The following is a 12,500-nucleotide window of genomic DNA, read 5'->3' as shown; positions in this document are numbered from 1 at the left end:
AAGAGCGCCTTTCGGCGTGCGCTCCTCCAGTCTCGCTCTTTCGGCGGCCGCGTCTCAGCAGCTGAAAGCCTAATGGCACTCCACTCCTGCTACTCGCGCGTGTGTTTTGCGCCCACGCCTTCCTCGCTTGCCCTCGAGGCACCTTATGCCGTTTGCGCGCACTCGAAGCCGGTTTTACCTGCCAACCATCCACCGGACCCGTGTGTCTCGTGTGCACGTTCACATCGCTCCACTAAAAATTGCAAAGAGCGACAGAGCCATGATTAGGGCTAAGCCGCTGTGGAGTCTTTAACGGCTACACGGCCACGGGCAGGGCTTCACCCCCATCGACGTGCTTCGCTTCAGTCAGCAGTAGGTTCATAGAAGGGCCTCAAACACACACACACTTTCGCATCGGCAGATCGCCGCAGCATAACCGCTGTTGATCCAACAGCCTACTTGAGACGAAAGACAAGAGCCCGGCGCGCGTACTCGCGCAGCTCTCCAAAACCACTCGGCCAGTGCCAGGGACGGCTCCCTGCGCCGGCGCCACAACAAGTCTACTTGAGGCGGAAGACGAAGCCAGCAAGGGCCTGGCCGCAAGTGCGTTCGAAACCGGGACTACAGTCCCTCGTCTGTCCGTACTTCCTCTTTCGACGTGCGGCGCCTTCCCAAAGCGCACAAGTCCGCTAACCGCAGAACGCTTCCGACGTAGCAAAGCCGCGTTTCCTTCGGTACTTCGCAGCAACGCCGCCTTTCCCTCGGCGGCGGGCGAATAGCCTGCAGACGTCGTCGCATTAAACCGCGATCTCGACACCTCGCGCGTCACGAGCAGGAGCCGACCGGCAGCCTCCGGCCCTTTCGGACTCGGTGGCATTTGCCGCGGAGGACGGGAGAGCACTTTAGGCCACGGTTCCTTCCGTACTTGGCAGCCGCACCCTCATACCGACAGTTCCATGACCGACCGAGCGCCACACCGTTCCTTTAGTACTTGGGTGGCAACAAAGTCGGGTCGTTACTCCATACTCGCCGCAGGAAGCGACCGGCAGCCGCCAGCCTTTTCAGACTCGGCAGCGTTTGCCGCGGAGGACGGGAGAGCGCTCGCACCACGGTTCCGTGTGTGTACTAAGCGGCAGCGGCATTAGCTCTCGACCGTCAGTTCCTTGACCGACCGCACGCTTCGCCGTTCCCCTCGTACTGGGCAAAGCAGCAGGTCGGGTCGTCTTACTCCCATTCCGCGCAAGAGCGCCAAAGCGGACAGAAAGCCCACCCAGTGTGCGTTACGCCGTTTCTACCCGCGGGCGCGGCCAAGCCAACCGTCCAAGGTTGCAGCCGGCGTCCACTGGGCGCAACAAATTTGGCACGGGGCGCCCCTCAAAATTCAGGCAGTCCCCGGCATGTTCGGGTATAGCCGTCCCCGCGTCCAAGCGGGGCCAGCGGCGGAAAGCGTCGGGCGCAGCGAGCTGCTTCACCCACACGGGGTAGAAACAATGGCGCTCGCCACCCTTCACAATCCGGTAATGATCCTTCCGCAGGTTCACCTACGGAAACCTTGTTACGACTTTTACTTCCTCTAAATGATCAAGTTTGGTCATCTTTCCAACAGACCGGCGCAACCGAAAGGCCGCGCCGGACATCGGTCCGAAGACCTCACTAAATCATTCAATCGGTAGTAGCGACGGGCGGTGTGTACAAAGGGCAGGGACGTAATCAACGCGAGCTTATGACTCGCGCTTACTGGGAATTCCTCGTTCAAGGGGAACAATTGCAAGCCCCTATCCCAATCACGAAAGAAGTTCCACGGGTTACCCAGTCCTTTCAGACAGGGATAAAGACACGCTGCTTCCTTCAGTGTAGCGCGCGTGCGGCCCCGGACATCTAAGGGCATCACAGACCTGTTATTGCTCTGTTTCGTGCGGCTAGGAGCCGCTTGTCCCTCTAAGAAGGTTGTAAGGTGCTGGGAACCCCGCACCTATTTAATAGGCTAGAGTCTCGTTCGTTATCGGAATTAACCAGACAAATCGCTCCACCAACTAAGAACGGCCATGCACCACCATCCACCGAATCAAGAAAGAGCTCTCAATCTGTCAATCCTCCCAGTGTCCGGGCCGGGTAAGTTTTCCCGTGTTGAGTCAAATTAAGCCGCAGGCTCCACTCCTGGTGGTGCCCTTCCGTCAATTCCTTTAAGTTTCAGCTTTGCAACCATACTTCCCCCGGAACCCAAACACTTTGGTTTCCCGGAAGCTGCCCGCCGAGTCATTTGAGTAACTCAGGCGGATCGCTGGTTGGCATCGTTTATGGTCAGAACTAGGGCGGTATCTGATCGCCTTCGAACCTCTGACTTTCGTTCTTGATCAAAGAAAACATTCTTGGCAAATGCTTTCGCAGTAGTTCGTCTTGCGACGGTCCAAGAATTTCACCTCTAGCGCCGCAATACGAATGCCCCCGTCTGTCCCTCTTAATCATTACCTCGTATTCCAAAAACCAACAGAACAGAAACGAGGTCTTGTTCTATTATTCCATGCAAGTTTATTCAGGCGACTCGCCTGCGTTGAGCACTCTAATTTTTTCAAAGTAAAAGCACCGGCCTTCTCGAGGCACACAATGAAGTGCACCAAGAAAGGACCGGCATGATGTTCAGTCCGAGCCGTCGCATCGGGTAGATGCACTACTCGTCTGGAACTGAGATCCAACTACGAGCTTTTTAACCGCAGCAGCTTTAGTATACGCTATTGGAGCTGGAATTACCGCGGCTGCTGGCACCAGACTTGCCCTCCAATTGATCCTCGTTAAAGGATTTAGAGTGTACTCATTTCAATTACGGGGCCTCAAAAGAGTCCCGTATTGTTATTTTTCGTCACTACCTCCCCGTGCCGGGAGTGGGTAATTTGCGCGCCTGCTGCCTTCCTTGGATGTGGTAGCCGTTTCTCAGGCTCCCTCTCCGGAATCGAACCCTGATTCTCCGTTACCCGTAACAACCATGGTAAGCAAGTAACCTACCATCGAAAGTTGATAAGGCAGACACTTGAAAGAAACGTCGCCGGCTCGTGGCCATGCGATCAGCACAAAGTTATCCAGAGTCACCACACAATACGGGCCGAAACCCGATCGATCTTGGTCTAATAAAAGCACCCGTCGCCCAAAGGGCTTCAGGCTCACTGCATGTATTAGCTCTAGAATTGCCACAGTTATCCAAGTAGGAAGAAACGATCTAAGGAACCATAACTGATTTAATGAGCCATTCGCGGTTTCGCCTTATTTCGGCATGTACTTAGACATGCATGGCTTAATCTTTGAGACAAGCATATGATTACTGGCAGGATCAACCAGGTAATCGTTCAACTGCGCGTCCAGCCTTTCAAGCAGGCCGGACGCCGTTTTTGCGATGCCGAGGCCACCTTCAGGCGCCCCAACACGCTTCGTTCTCGCAAAGGGTAGCACTTTGCACAGTCCGAGACGACGGCGTTCGAGCTCGCTACGGCGCCCTCCCCGCAGGGCCGGGTATCGCCACGCGGCAAGAAGCACGCAACATTCTCGATAGACCGGTTGTGTCGACTCGATCGCGGCTTGCGGTTTCTCTCGAGCCCGCAGCACTGGTGGACCGACCGACACTTGCAACGTAGCCGAGACGGCAAAGCCGCTAGGCGACGGGTCACGCCCGCGCCTTCGGCGCTTTCGTATTTGATTCGTCCGAGGACGATGCGGAACACACTTCGATATCGTGGAAAAAGCGTCGTCCGACAACCAGCCCCTAACGCATCAAGCGGATGAGGCTGCAGACGTCAGCTGTGGGATCCACGGGAGCGATACCGGGGACACGCTTGACGGGCACGAAGCCCGCCGCATATCAAACACCCAGGTCGCTTTGGGGGCGACTGCTCTCTGGGACCCCCATATAATAGCAGCGATAAGTACCCAGACCTCCATGGGGCCGTACTCGTGCCACTTTCGACGAGCGTTTGGCGAAAATCGTGCCGCCTCGTAACGCCGCGAGCAAGATTGAAAGCTTACGTCGGCAGCACAATGCCGAAGTCGTGAAAGCGCAGCGCGTCTACCGAATGCGCGAACGGCAATTTCTCGCTAATGGCCAGTACGGTTTCCTGCACAATTGCCTTTCTGTCGCCCTACGGGGCCCCCGGCCGATCGATTCGAGGCACGCTAGCACGGCCCCTTCGCCATTTCCGAGCACGAGTGCGAACAGTGCGGGCGGCGTGCTCGACGCCCCGGCTGACGTCGTTTCGGACTTTGTCTCTTCGCGTGCTCGCGGCAACGCCGCGGCCAACGACGACGTCTGCGCGGTTCTTTGCCGGTTCCCGGCGTGCTATAGTGCAGCCCTCTGCAGGGTGACACCGGCTCCGTCGTGGCCGTGCGGCGGCTTGTACGCAAAAGTTGCGTCAAAGGCGTCGCGCTCGCGCCGCCCCGGCACACGCGGTTTCGGACTTTGTCTCTTCCAGCGCTCGCGTAGTCGTGGGCACGATTGTCGACTTCGGAACGGTGCGCGGACACCGCCACGAGCACGCGCAAGACGAAAATCGCACTACGGTACAATGTCGGCCGGGGCCCTACGGCCCCTTACAGTAGCAGCGATAAGTGCCCAGACCTCCATGGGGCCGTACTCGTGCGACGCGGCGGCGTACTGCGCCGAGCCGAGCGCCAATATTTGGCTTTTGCAGGGCGGATTCGAGCTCTGGCGATTGCCGCGGTACCGCCGCTCACCGATTCAAGGCACGCTAGCGCGGCCCCTTCGCCATTTCCGAGCACGCGTGCGAACAGTGCGGGCGGCGTGCTCGACGCCCCGGCTGACGTCGTTTCGGACTTTGTCTCTTCGCGTGCTCGCGGCAACGCCGCGGCCAACGACGACGTCTGCGCGGTTCTTTGCCGGTTCCCGGCGTGCTATAGTGCAGCCCTCTGCAGGGTGACACCGGCTCCGTCGTGGCCGTGCGGCGGCTTGTACGCAAAAGTTGCGTCAAAGGCGTCGCGCTCGCGCCGCCCCGGCACACGCGGTTTCGGACTTTGTCTCTTCCAGCGCTCGCGTAGTCGTGGGCACGATTGTCGACGTCGGAACGGTGCGCGGACTACGCCACGAGCACGCGCAAGCCGAAAATCGCACTACGGTACAATGTCGGCCGGGGCCGTACGGCCCCTTACAGTAGCAGCGATAAGTGCCCAGACCTCCATGGGGCCGTACTCGTGCGACGCGGCCGCGTACTGCGCCGAGCCGAGCGCCAATATTTGGCTTTTGCAGGGCGGATTCGAGCTCTGGCGATCGCCGCGGTACCGCCGCTCACCGATTCAAGGCACGCTAGCGCGGCCCCTTCGCCATTTCCGAGCACGCGTGCGAACAGTGCGGGCGGCGTGCTCGACGCCCCGGCTGACGTCGTTTCGGACTTTGTCTCTTCGCGTGCTCGCGGCAACGCCGCGGCCAACGACGACGTCTGCGCGGTTCTTTGCCGGTTCCCGGCGTGCTATAGTGCAGCCCTCTGCAGGGTGACACCGGCTCCGTCGTGGCCGTGCGGCGGCTTGTACGCAAAAGTTGCGTCAAAGGCGTCGCGCTCGCGCCGCCCCGGCACACGCGGTTTCGGACTTTGTCTCTTCCAGCGCTCGCAACCATGTCGGGGCCGACGCCGACGACTGCGTGGTGTTTCAACGATTGCCGGCGTGACACAATGCAGCTGCGTGCGGGATGCCAGCGATTCCGTCGTGTCCGTGCGGCGGCTTGTACGCAAAAGTTGCGTCAAAGGCGTCGCGCTCGCGCCGCCCCGGCACACGCGGTTTCGGACTTTGTCTCTTCCAGCGCTCGCGTAGTCGTGGGCACGATTGTCGACGTCGGAACGGTGCGCGGACTACGCCACGAGCACGCGCAAGCCGAAAATCGCACTACGGTACAATGTCGGCCGGGGCCGTACGGCCCCTTACAGTAGCAGCGATAAGTGCCCAGACCTCCATGGGGCCGTACTCGTGCGACGCGGCGGCGTACTGCGCCGAGCCGAGCGCCAATATTTGGCTTTTGCAGGGCGGATTCGAGCTCTGGCGATCGCCGCGGTACCGCCGCTCACCGATTCAAGGCACGCTAGCGCGGCCCCTTCGCCATTTCCGAGCACGCGTGCGAACAGTGCGGGCGGCGTGCTCGACGCCCCGGCTGACGTCGTTTCGGACTTTGTCTCTTCGCGTGCTCGCGGCAACGCCGCGGCCAACGACGACGTCTGCGCGGTTCTTTGCCGGTTCCCGGCGTGCTATAGTGCAGCCCTCTGCAGGGTGACACCGGCTCCGTCGTGGCCGTGCGGCGGCTTGTACGCAAAAGTTGCGTCAAAGGCGTCGCGCTCGCGCCGCCCCGGCACACGCGGTTTCGGACTTTGTCTCTTCCAGCGCTCGCGTAGTCGTGGGCACGATTGTCGACTTCGGAACGGTGCGCGGACACCGCCACGAGCACGCGCAAGACGAAAATCGCACTACGGTACAATGTCGGCCGGGGCCGTACGGCCCCTTACAGTAGCAGCGATAAGTGCCCAGACCTCCATGGGGCCGTACTCGTGCGACGCGGCGGCGTACTGCGCCGAGCCGAGCGCCTATATTTGGCTTTTGCAGGGCGGATTCGAGCTCTGGCGATTGCCGCGGTACCGCCGCTCACCGATTCAAGGCACGCTAGCGCGGCCCCTTCGCCATTTCCGAGCACGCGTGCGAACAGTGCGGGCGGCGTGCTCGACGCCCCGGCTGACGTCGTTTCGGACTTTGTCTCTTCGCGTGCTCGCGGCAACGCCGCGGCCAACGACGACGTCTGCGCGGTTCTTTGCCGGTTCCCGGCGTGCTATAGTGCAGCCCTCTGCAGGGTGACACCGGCTCCGTCGTGTCCGTGCGGCGGCTTGTACGCAAAAGTTGCGTCAAAGGCGTCGCGCTCGCGCCGCCCCGGCACACGCGGTTTCGGACTTTGTCTCTTCCAGCGCTCGCAACCATGTCGGGGCCGACGCCGACGACTGCGTGGTGTTTCAACGATTGCCGGCGTGACACAATGCAGCTGCGTGCGGGATGCCAGCGATTCCGTCGTGGCGGTGCGGCGGCTTGTACGCAAAAGTTGCGTCAAAGGCGTCGCGCTCGCACCGCCCCGGCACACGTGGTTTCGGACTTTGTCTCTTCGAGCGCTCGCAGCGATGTCGAGGCGATCGCTTACGTCTGCACGGTTTCCGGTGTGCTACAATGCAGCAGTCTGCCGCACTACACCTCTTGGTTGCCGAGGCCAGCACGGCAATTTACTGAAGCGAGCGCATTGCGCCCAGGCGGCAGCGGACTTTGTGCTTTCGGGAGTGCTCTTGCTGTAAAATTTGAACGGCTGCAGCTGCGCGAAGCAAGTGTACCTATTTTCACTCTCTCTCTGTCTGCCTTTGAGGCGACTGTAATTTCACTTTAAACGCAACTGGAGGCGGGAGCAACCTGATGAGAGTAGGTGGACTTCGGTACATGTTGTAATTTAGAAATTGCTTTCAAGCTTTGAGGACATACACCTTCGCGCCATCTGCTTTCCCCGTCTCTTTGGCACTTTATAGTATGTGCTGCATGCTCTGCATTCCAAAGAAACACGCCTGTGTCTCTCCCTCTCTCACGTTCTTCTTCTTTTTGTAGCTGCTGTTGTAGAAGATGCTATGCTCTTTAATCGCTGTAACATAGAGTGCTTGCACAAGCCAACAACTGTTGCGCGTTTTTTTTTTTTTTTTTTCTCTTCCCAAGACGTTTCTGCCATTATTCACTAACTCTCGTTCTTAGTATGCAATGGAGCGTTAGCTCGCGCCATCTACCTTTCTTTCTGTATTGCAAAGTCCGCAGGTTTTCCTAGTTCCGTACACAGATGGCGCTAATGCGTTTTGGCGCCAGGTTCGAACGACCTCGCTGTACTCGTGTTTCCCATTTGAATGTTTCAAAGGGGTTTGCGACAGGGGGTGGTTCTTGTGCAAGGCTGAGCTTTCCAGCTGCGTTTAAGCTATGCTAGCATGTGTGCGTATATATATATATATATATATATAAATACACAAACACACACACACACACACACACACACACATGCATATATACATACACACACACGGTAATGGTAAAGATGATGAGGTAGCACTTTTTTTTTTTTTTTTACAATGCCTGTGTTTCAGATGGCGATCTTTCTCCCCTCTATGTTTCCGGTGGGAAGGAGTGTGCAGCGTTTTCTATATTTATTTTGTCATTCACTTCTATGTTGCTCGTCTTCGTACATGGGGCATGCTACCTAATTCTACCGGTCGATTCGACACGTTGCGATCCGTCCCGGCCTGTGCCGTATCAAAATTTTCAGTGGGCCTTGCGGTAAATAAAAAGAAATGAAGGAAATGCGCGTAGTATATTACAATTGCACACGGGCTTGAAACGAAGCCCTCAAGGAAGGTCACCTTGAGCGGTCGCATTCAGACGGAAGTAAGCATTCCCCTGGCGCGTTTTTTTCCGCTCGCCTGTTCCGTTTTCTACGAGGTTGCCTTGGTTGGTTTCGCGTTACAAGCAAGCTTGCACTCGGGTCTCGTTTCTACGCGACAGCGTTTCGTTAACAGCGAAAGACTGAGGCGTTGCGAGTTCATCCGTGAGATAGGGAGCGTTGAGTCTGTACACAGGCTGAATTTTATAATATTGCCCACGCTGTTGCTGAGGTTACCCATGTCGGCAGGGCGCCCACAAGGCAGTAGTACAATGAAGTGAAGTGAAGGACATCGCTTCTCGGCCTTTTGGCTAAGATCAAAGTGTAGTATCTGTTCTTATCAGCTTAATATCTGATACGGGTTCTATATGGACCCACGATATTAAACCTATTTTTGGAAGTTGGCGGAGTGCTTGAAGCCTGCTTCACCTCCGCCGCAGGTCGGCCCGGTATTGCACTACCTCCGGGATCGGCCCCGCTCACTTAGGTGAGACTTCATTCAATCAAAATGAAGAGCACAAGCTCAACGCGAGCAGTGACTTGACACGCACCATTCCTATACTACACGCAACGATGCCGGTTCGCGGACCACGAGAGTAATTAAACTGCCACTCCATCTGTGTGTAGCGTCGCACTTGTTGCGTCGCAAATGGGACAGCCGCTCCAGCAAATTTCTAGTTATGGGCTTCGAGAAAAATTAATGAAAGCAAAAGAAAGAACCAGAATTCCTATTTGTCCGATGTCTCTGAATGATTGTCTCCTGTAAAGAGCCACTTGGGGGGATGGGGGGTAGGATTAGCCGTGGGGTTCGCAATCAATATGAATCCCACTCAAAGCCAACACTGGATTTTGGAGTTCACTATCGCTTGGATCCGTAAACCACCGCGGCCACGCAAGCTCGCCCTGCCGCCGAAATCCGCTGCCCAAGTGGAAGAAAGATTCCCTATGAAAGAAAAATAGAGTGCCCGATTTCTGGCAACTACTGTGCAGCCTTTGTGTACACATTTTCGCAGCAGTGGGACCGAGCGCCTCGAAAACAAACTTGTCGTATGCCCAAATGTGGCGAAATATATTCAAGGGTTAAAAGGTGCCTCATCTTTCTAACCTGTATGTTACGAAGACCTGTTGCTACCTTTTCATCATGAACATCATCATCATCATCATCCTGGCTACGCCCACTGCAGGGCAAAGGCATCTGCCATGATCCTCCAAGTACCCCGGTCAGGTGCCGATTGTCGCCATGTAGTCCCTAATCTAATCTGCCCTCCTAACTTTCTGCCACCCCCTGCTACGCTTCCCTCCTCTTGGAATTCAGTCTGTAACCCTTAATGGCCACCGGTTATCTTCCCCCCAGATTGCATGCCCTGCGCATGCCCATTTGTTTTTCCTGGTTTAAACTTTGGTGTCATTAACGAGCGTTTCTTCTCGCACACCCCAATCTGCTCTATTCCGATCCCCCCGTGACGCCACACCCATCATCCTTCTTTCCAGAGCCCGTTGCGTCGCCCTCAGTTACCCTTCGGTAATCCTCAAAGCTTTTTGTTGGGGCACTCGTGGCATCTTTCTCGTTTAATGAAGTCAAATTTTTTTCAGTTTTGGGGGAAAACTCAATGAGCTAGGCGCGATTGTGTCCCTGGCGCCGCTCTCAACAAGATGGCGGCGCCCATGCTTTTTGCCTGCAGGTTCGGCCCTACGCAGAACACGCCTGCCGGGCAGTGTAGCCACGTTGAAGGGGCAAAGCGTAGTGCAGTGAAGCGCTTGCTCGGGCGAAAAACGCAAATATGAGCCAAACAGGAATTTCCATTATTGGAAATTCCAGTTCAGTTTGCGCATTGCGTTCGCCTAAGGTAAAGAACACAAATGCGAGTGCCACAGCAGTCAAGTCAAAGCTTAGGATTGCGTATCATTTTTTTTTTTTTTTTTCTTTTCGTGCCTTTTACTCCTGGCCTGCGTGGCCCTAGCGCGCATGCACACGAAAGTAATGAAATGCTGAAAACACGAAATAATGCGGTGCGGCTGTATCATATCTATTTTGTGCGCTTTGTTCTTTGTGGACTACAGCGGTGTGCGTCATGAGAAAGTTTCGGTGCCCTTCTTGGGTGACCAGTGAAGCTATATTTAAAACCACATTGATTTGTACGGTTATTGCTACAAACTGCGTGTGGGTGTTTTTCTTTTTCGCTGCCAACGATGGGTTATCGCAACCGCGATCGGTTCTGCTGCTACGCTAGACGCGTGCTTGCCAACGGTTGGCTCTATACGCGACCCGCGACGCGTGGTCGGCACATTCAAGCAGTCAATTGCAAACCGTTCCAAGAAAAAGGATGTACTCCACTTGCCACCTAGTTCGACGATTGTACTTTCTGACCCTCGAGGAAGCGCCGCCTTCCCACGTTTTCTATAATACGATAAGATTCAGAGCGACCGCGACCACTTGTCTTTGTCAATATCTCGGAAACGCTTTCTTTGTTTTCTTTTTTTTTTTTTAAATCCAGATACTCAGACGCGCCCGTGTTCACGCGCACTTGTTCTCTCCGATAAGCAGGGAAGCTCGGTTGGGGTGGTGTCGGGCCTTGCGCATGCGCTGCTGAGCTCGTCGCTTCGCCGGCCGGTCGATGCTGGCGCGGTACTGGTAATGAACTTCGACGTGCATGGTGAAACGTCACTTTGTATTGCCACTGTAGACTAGCAATGCAATGTGTTTGCGAGCGATTGGATAAATGAGAAAGCGTGCACTGTCTACAGTTCATGCCCCTCTAGAGTAGTGGAAATGTTGCTCCAAGTGTTAGGTTTGTAATTTGCGCCTACGAACATGAACTAAACAAAGAAAATGGTCTGCAGCCGCCTTCGCTTCATAAAATTCCCGTACGAAGAAATTTCCGTGCGCGAATGAGAGAGCAAAAGAGAGAAACCATGTTAAGAAGAATGGCTGCCTTTTACGTGATCTCGCGCATGAAACCAGACGATAGATTAATTTTAGCCGTTCATTTTGATTTGCCGAATGTAAACCGGAACACTTTCTCCACGCGGTCTTCAGATTTGAATGGCAATCAATCACATCCTTTCTTTTTTTTTTTTTTTTCTGTTTCTTTCTATCTGGAACCGAAAGAATTCAGAACGCCATTTCAATCTTAGATTCGATTAGATATCGCGACTGGTATGCTGAAATATCACGCCTTATCTGGTGTTAACCTTCTTGATCACGGCAATAAAAAATCGCCAGTTCCCGAACTTTAATCGCGCCGAAGATGAACCGATATGCTGGATTCTTATTGTCATGATTTTATAGAAAGCGCTGGTTCTATGGCTAGCTTTGAGGAAAAGAAAAACATCGTTCAGGAATGTATAACTCTAAACAACTAAAAAAAAAAATCTGCCGGCAATTGGTACTACAACGAGAGTACTGAGAATACTGGAAAAGATGAAATCCAATCATGCTGAACTGAACTGAGATTATTTCATCAAGACATGCCCCGAAAAACGTGGCCACTTTCAATGATAATTTCAAATGTGATTTCTTTCTTTTTTTTTTTTCTTTTTTTTTTTTTTTACGACGGATAATAATTATCTTTCCAATGGCGGATGTGAAAATTTCAGAGCACGTCATTTTCGAAATCCCAAGGCCCCGGACGCATTCTCTCTTCTTTAAGTATTTTGGTGGTGCACACGGAGGAAAATTTCGCGCACGTAATTTATAAACTAGTAGTTGATTTTCTAGAAGAACACAAAGTGCTGACAAACGGCCAACCAGGACACAATTAAATTGGTATTACGCACGGTTTCGAAGCCGCGGTAACAAAAGGGTAACAAAGGGACGTTCATTTCGTGGTGTCGATTTCACGTCTCTCACAATAAAAAAAAAAAAAATAATAATAATAAAAACTACTGCATAAAATAGGTTTTCCCAAACTGGATGGTTTCGATCAGCTTTTGAACAGCCCTTCCTTAAATTGAGTTGGCGTTGATTGAGCAGGTGCGGGCCTCTGCTGTTTTGGATTTTTGTAAATGGCATCAGTACTGGACAGTCCGTTCACTTGAGGATCAAAGGAGAAACCCCCCAAAAAAATATCATATCGTGGTGAGAGACGTGGCA

General features: G+C 54.4%; 2 non-coding genes across 2 annotated transcripts; one reads left to right on the top strand and one right to left on the bottom strand.

The window, feature by feature from the left end:
- Positions 1-1,497: 1,497 nt before the first annotated feature.
- Positions 1,498-3,312, bottom strand: LOC140213845 (small subunit ribosomal RNA). The gene has a single exon (XR_011890826.1). It is a non-coding gene; the product is annotated as a small subunit ribosomal RNA (ribosomal RNA).
- Positions 3,313-8,698: 5,386 nt separating this feature from the next.
- On the top strand, positions 8,699-8,890 carry LOC140213814 (U2 spliceosomal RNA). Its single transcript, XR_011890799.1, has one exon. It is a non-coding gene; the product is annotated as a U2 spliceosomal RNA (small nuclear RNA).
- The last annotated feature ends 3,610 nt before the right edge of the window (positions 8,891-12,500 follow it).

This window comes from Dermacentor andersoni, chromosome 10 (assembly GCF_023375885.2).
Source record: "Dermacentor andersoni chromosome 10, qqDerAnde1_hic_scaffold, whole genome shotgun sequence".
Lineage (NCBI taxonomy): Eukaryota > Metazoa > Arthropoda > Arachnida > Ixodida > Ixodidae > Dermacentor > Dermacentor andersoni.
This window is presented reverse-complemented; position numbering and strand designations above follow the sequence as displayed.